Here is a 6797-nt window from a genome sequence, read left to right as displayed (position 1 = left end):
GGACTAAGAGAAGCTGAGATATGACCTTTGGTCTTTTCGGCGGGAGCCATTTTGAATTTTCTGCAAACCGGCCACTAGGGGCGCCGTCCCAATTTGTTTGCGGTGGTTTTTGAAAACCTTATGTCCATACCTAACACCATGCCAAATATCAAAAACTTGTCACCAAGTGCACAATCTTTATGATTTCTCACATATTCCCTCCCAGCTACATAGTGGCTGCTGAATAATGATTAACGCGTTATAAGTCTCAATAAGCACCCCAAAGTTCTCTGCTGTAAAACAGTTGAATTAAGAGGGCAGATATTTCTAATTGACAGTACCTACTGTCATCTCCCTGATGGTCTAGTGGTTAGGATTCGGCGCTCTCACCGCCGCGGCCCGGGTTCGATTCCCGGTCAGGGAACTGGTCTTTTCTAGAAGACATTTCTCATAATACACCACAGGGTTTCAACAAGTTGAAAGAACACCGGCCACAAAGAGTGCGGTGTACAAAGATTGTGCGTACGCTCACGGTGGGATGTTCAAAAAGTGACTAGAATGTGAAAACTTGCCCTGGGTCGGATTCCCAGTCAGGGAACTGTGCCTTCCTGGACTAGTTTTCTCACATTACGCCAGGAGTGCTCCTCGAAAGCCACTGTCTTGCGTGTTATACCCCTAATCCCAAACTCCACCCTAAACCCTCAAACCCTGAACTTTCAGTGACGTCAGCGTCACGTGATCAAGTGTGTGAGGGCTCCAAATGGTAGACATAGGCCCAATCCCAAACTCCACCCTAAACCCTCAAGCCCTGAGCCCTCACAGACTTTCAGTGACGTCAGCGTCACGTGATCAAGTGTGCGAGGGTGTGAGGGCTCCAAATGGTATAAATAGGAATGGGACACACTTAGCAGAAACCGGAAACAAGTCAGATAAAAACGTCTGTTTTTTTGTTTTTTTTTTCCAATAAACTTTATTTAAAATTTCAATTTACAAAATTCCTAGTCAGATCAAAATGTTACCTACCGGCAGTGTTGGGACCTAACGAGTATTTTCCCGTTACGTTAGTAACGAAATTAGTTTTCTCTCTAAATTCTAACGTAACGCATTACTTTTCCCATTTGGTAGTGGCGTTATCGTTATTATGAATTAAATTGGTCCGTTAGTTGCGTTAGTTCCGTTATTTTCGGTAGTTTCTTTACAATCCGATTCCTCCTCCTAGTCCTACCAAAACAAGCAGCAGCAAAAGAGCGTGGAAGTGAGCTCTCAGACTAACATGAATCTTACAGAGAAAGTGATGATGATTGGTTAACACACTGGGTAACTTCCGTGGGTAAGCCAATCAGAAACAGAGTTGTGCGGGTCTTTGCCTTTCAGGAAGCGGCTGCACACACAGCATGCACCCAAGCGCACACACCGCCCGCCACACATAAACAACACTAAACGAAGTCAAACTAATAACGGTGCATGATGACGGCGAGCGGCGAACAGACACCAAGCGTAGCTACAATGGAAGACAGCAGTGACAATGACATCGGGTGCTTTGCAGGATGGAAGTATAAACATTATTTTGAATTCATTGAGATAAAGGACGGTAAAAACATTGTGGTGAAATGAGTGAATGGGTAGAGTCATCATTCATGACTGAGTCACTATGATGTCAGAACAGGTCAGCACAGGAGCTGCAATCTGACAGTTTATTTTATTTTTTATTTTATTTTATTTTTTCATATAATTGTTACACTGTTAAAATAGTGGAGTTGTTAATTATTTGTTACATACCCAAATGAGAGCAGTTGCTGCTTACATATTTGTTACACTGAGAAAGGGAAATAAAAAGTATAATTAAGTTAACACTATGCTGCTAATAATTAGTGTAGACATCTTATTTCATATTGCACAGCACTACTGTGACTGTCTAACTACACTGTTTGTTTTGAAGGCCAAGTTGAGGCTACAATAAATATTCCTGTCAAGATTTCTAAACATATCTCTTGTGTTTTATTGTTCCACTACATAAAAAAAAATATTTGTATATAAAGTAAAGTAAAGTAACTTAGTTACTAGTTACTTTTATAATTGAGCAACTAGGGGGCACGGTGGCGCAGCAGGTAGTGCGGCCGTCTCACAGCAAGAAGGTCCTGGGTTCGATTCCCGCCGGGGACGCTGTGGGCGCTGAAGTGCGTGTTAGTTCTCCCATGACTTCAGTGCCCACACCCTGGGTGGGGTTGGCAAAAGGATCTTTCTGTGTGGAGTTTGCATGTTCTCCCCGTGTTCCCCTGGGTAGCTAATGTGAGCTACCCTCACAAAAACATGCAACAGTCCTGGGCTATACATGCCCCCTCTGGCCAACCGGGGCGCCATGATGGGGTGGGGAGGATCCGGCCGGAATAACGTGATCCTTCCACGCGCTACGTTCGGCCGGAGAATCCTCACCCTGTCTGGTGAAAAGAAGCGGTCCATCACTCCTCAGGATAAGAAGGAGACCTGAGCTCAGTGTAGGGCCCTCCTTGGGTTGGCAGAGGGGAACAATGCCAAGGACTGTCTAGGTATGAGCACTGGGTGATGAAATGGGTAAAAAATCAGGGATAAAAAAAATATAAAAAAAAAAAATATATATAATTGAGCAACTAGTAAAGTAACTAATTACATTTTCTCAGCACTAACTATAACTATAACTAGTTACTTTTTAAAAGTAACTTCCCCAACACTGCCTACCGGTATTATAAGTTTGGGAATGATCATCCGGATGTTTGAAAACAAAGTGGTAGCCTATATAAAGGAGCATAAAATTCAACAAAGAACACAATTTAAACATGCGCACAGTACAATATGTATTTCCTTGTTAACATTGTTTTTCTTTCAATCTACCCATACCAGCACATCCAGTATGCCAGGATCAATCGCCGAGTAATTTCTTTTTTGTAAGCGCGTGTAAACTGAGTTAAATATTCCAGCTGTGTTATAATATTACTTTCCATTTTTCAGCATGATGTCATTTCATTTTTGTAAGAGAGCGTATAAATTGATGGTAACCTGAGCTAAATATTTCAGTTATATTATTACTATTTACTGCAACGTTTTTGTTCAACTTGCTGAAATTGTTTAAATGTTGTGGTCATAAATAAATGAATAACCAAATTACTGCCTGACTTGTTTGTGTTGGATCTAAAACTATCTTGCTAGTATTTACATGTATGCATTTCTGTTAACATAGGGAATCTTAATTCAAACACTGTACTCAGATCAAAGAAAAGCAAGTCTTGTTTATTCAACACCAGCAGGTCAACTGAGGATTTGTCTAATCCAGTGCTTCTCAATCCTGGTCCTCGTGGGCCCCTGTCCTGCATGTTTTAGATGTTTCCCTGCACCAACACACCTGATTCTAATTAAAGGTCCTCATTAGCTTGTCACCAAGGCCTGCACAGCTCTGTTGATGACACAAGTACTTTTATCACGGTGTGCTGAAGCAGGGTAGCATCTAAAACATGCAGGACTGGGGCCCACGAGGACCAGGATTGAAAAACACTGGTCTAATATAAAATGAAAACAAATGAAATTGAACCTCAAATTATGAATGAAAAAATGATGAAGAAAACTACATTTTGACCTCCATTCCCACAAATGTCAATTAACTTAGATAACTGGTCATCCCTCTTCCTTTCCCTCTCCTCCTCCTTTTCATCCAGCTCCCTCAGCCGGAATAACGTGATCCTTCCACGCGCTACGTTCGGCCGGAGAATCCTCACCCTGTCTGGTGAAAAGAAGCGGTCCATCACTCCTCAGGATAAGAAGGAGACCTGAGCTCAGTGTAGGGCCCTCCTTGGGTTGGCAGAGGGGAACAATGCCAAGGACTGTCTAGGTATGAGCACTGGGTGATGAAATGGGTAAAAAATCAGGGATAAAAAAAATATAAAAAAAAAAAATATATATAATTGAGCAACTAGTAAAGTAACTAATTACATTTTCTCAGCACTAACTATAACTATAACTAGTTACTTTTTAAAAGTAACTTCCCCAACACTGCCTACCGGTATTATAAGTTTGGGAATGATCATCCGGATGTTTGAAAACAAAGTGGTAGCCTATATAAAGGAGCATAAAATTCAACAAAGAACACAATTTAAACATGCGCACAGTACAATATGTATTTCCTTGTTAACATTGTTTTTCTTTCAATCTACCCATACCAGCACATCCAGTATGCCAGGATCAATCGCCGAGTAATTTCTTTTTTGTAAGCGCGTGTAAACTGAGTTAAATATTCCAGCTGTGTTATAATATTACTTTCCATTTTTCAGCATGATGTCATTTCATTTTTGTAAGAGAGCGTATAAATTGATGGTAACCTGAGCTAAATATTTCAGTTATATTATTACTATTTACTGCAACGTTTTTGTTCAACTTGCTGAAATTGTTTAAATTTTGTGGTTATAAATAAATGAATAACCAAATTACTGCCTGACTTGTTTGTGTTGGATCTAAAACTATCTTGCTAGTATTTACATGTATGCATTTCTGTTAACATAGGGAATCTTAATTCAAACACTGTACTCAGATTAAAGAAAAGCAAGTCTTGTTTATTCAACACCAGCAGGTCAATTGAGGATTTGTCTAATCCAGTGCTTCTCAATCCTGGTCCTCGTGGGCCCCTGTCCTGCATGTTTTAGATGTTTCCCTGCACCAACACACCTGATTCTAATTAAAGGTCCTCATTAGCTTGTCACCAAGGCCTGCACAGCTCTGTTGATGACACAAGTACTTTTATCACGGTGTGCTGAAGCAGGGTAGCATCTAAAACATGCAGGACTGGGGCCCACGAGGACCAGGATTGAAAAACACTGGTCTAATATAAAATGAAAACAAATGAAATTGAACCTCAAATTATGAATGAAAAAATGATGAAGAAAACTACATTTTGACCTCCATTCCCACAAATGTCAATTAACTTAGATAACTGGTCATCCCTCTTCCTTTCCCTCTCCTCCTCCTTTTCATCCAGCTCCCTCAGCCTCTCTTTTGGTCTTTAGTCTTGAAGAAAGTCCAAAACTTCATTTGTCCTTTTTTTTTTGGTTTTCTTCCCTCCGATTGAATGAATCGGAACTTTATTTCGAACATGCTAAAAAAAAAAGAAAAGAGATATATATTTATATATATATATATATATATATATATATATATATATATATATATATATATATATATATATATATATATATATATATATATATATATATATATATATATATATATATATATATTTAAACCAAAGAACAATAGTTAAATAATATGTTTTTTGGTCGCTCCTTGTTTGTAAAGGAAATAATAGGGCCGTTGAAAAATCATCACGGGACAACAGTTTCTGAATTTAAATCACCAGTATTTATTTATGTATTTAGAGAGAGTCGCAATCTACGTCATCACCTGGCAGCCGCCATGCTGGACGAACCATTAGCAGCTCTTCAGACCACTACGCACCGCGTACTCCACATAATAGACGTGGGGAAAAAATCGCTAATGGTTTAACTTTTCACCGGTTCCTGCTCGGAGGCAGAACCTCCAAACATCTGAGATAACAAACAGTCGTCGGCTCGCTTGGCTGTAAGACGACCAAATATAACCTTCCACATTATCCCGATGTCGATGAGAGTCTGCTCCCTGCATTTTCATTCTGGTAAGTTAAAGATGCTGTATGATTATCTTTTTATACATTGTCTCTCCTTCAACTGCAACACCACACACACACATACAAGCGCGCACACAAACACACGTAAAGGCAGTCATAAGGCTAACACTATGCATTACATAGACGTGACACTCATAATCATGACATGTAAGAAATCATAAAGTCATTACAGGTGCCCTGTCATGACTATGAGTGCCACATCTATGTTATGCACATCCATTCAAATAAGTGTTCCTATCATAACATAACATTAAGGTTCTATATTTTTTCAAGACTTATGTTTTGGGATGATAATTTTGATTGTGTTACCAGGAAAACCAGCAAATGAAATGTACAGCTCCCACCCAGACTGAGCCCCATCTCTCAACCTGGGCCACACTAAGATAAATGTCACATCGACTGCACGCTATGAGAGAAGGGAAGGAGAAAACGGTGGAGGACTGACAGTACACCTGCGATGGATGACACAGTTATGGATGACCTTCTTCCAGCAGGTAAGCCTTACAGAGCCAGCAGATACAAGACCATATCTTGTTTTTGTTGCAGCTGTATGTGGCACATTTAGCTCTAATGATTTCCTTCAGAATAAACTATATCTTATCTGATCCACAGTGGAGACACCAGCACCAGTAGACGATGGAGCTGACCAGAGACCGCTGACAGAATGTGACTTCTGTCATCGTCGGCAGGATGAAATCAAGCGGCTGCTGGAAGAGAACAGGGCCCTGAAACGGGAGCTCGGTCAGAGGAAAATGGGTGAACATTTCCTGAAGGATGACATCAACAAAGTGAAGTACTAAACTGGACTTCCACACCTCGAAGTTGTCATGGGTGTTCTAGCCTGTGTTGCAAAAATGAGTGATGCTAAAACCCACACTGAAATAAATGTGTCTGAAATACAGCCATAAGTGTCTGTCGCATCCATACCCGCAATCTTCACAATAAACATACTTAAATGCATATGTCTGTTAAACAAGGAGAAATAACAGTTTGATGTGCAAAAACAAGAAGTGTTTATTTGAAAGTATTGCAACCTGAGAACACAGAACCTAGTGCAATTTGAATGCTTAAAAAAATGGTTACAATTTAAAAAAATGGAGGTAGTGCAATTTCTTATATTGCAATAATAAATATA

General features: G+C 39.9%; 1 long non-coding RNA gene and 1 other non-coding gene across 2 annotated transcripts; both read left to right on the top strand.

The window, feature by feature from the left end:
* Positions 1 to 331: 331 nt before the first annotated feature.
* On the top strand, positions 332 to 403 carry trnae-cuc (transfer RNA glutamic acid (anticodon CUC)). Its single transcript has one exon. It is a non-coding gene; the product is annotated as a tRNA-Glu (tRNA).
* A 5090-nt stretch (positions 404 to 5493) lies between these two features.
* On the top strand, positions 5494 to 6450 carry LOC133453193 (uncharacterized). Its single transcript, XR_009783322.1, has 3 exons — positions 5494 to 5650; positions 5975 to 6156; positions 6275 to 6450. It is a non-coding gene; the product is annotated as an uncharacterized LOC133453193 (long non-coding RNA).
* The last annotated feature ends 347 nt before the right edge of the window (positions 6451 to 6797 follow it).

This window comes from Cololabis saira, chromosome 1 (genome assembly GCF_033807715.1).
Source record: "Cololabis saira isolate AMF1-May2022 chromosome 1, fColSai1.1, whole genome shotgun sequence".
Lineage (NCBI taxonomy): Eukaryota > Metazoa > Chordata > Actinopteri > Beloniformes > Belonidae > Cololabis > Cololabis saira.
The sequence above is the reverse complement of the archived record's forward strand: the minus strand, read 5'-3'. Positions and strand labels throughout refer to the sequence as shown.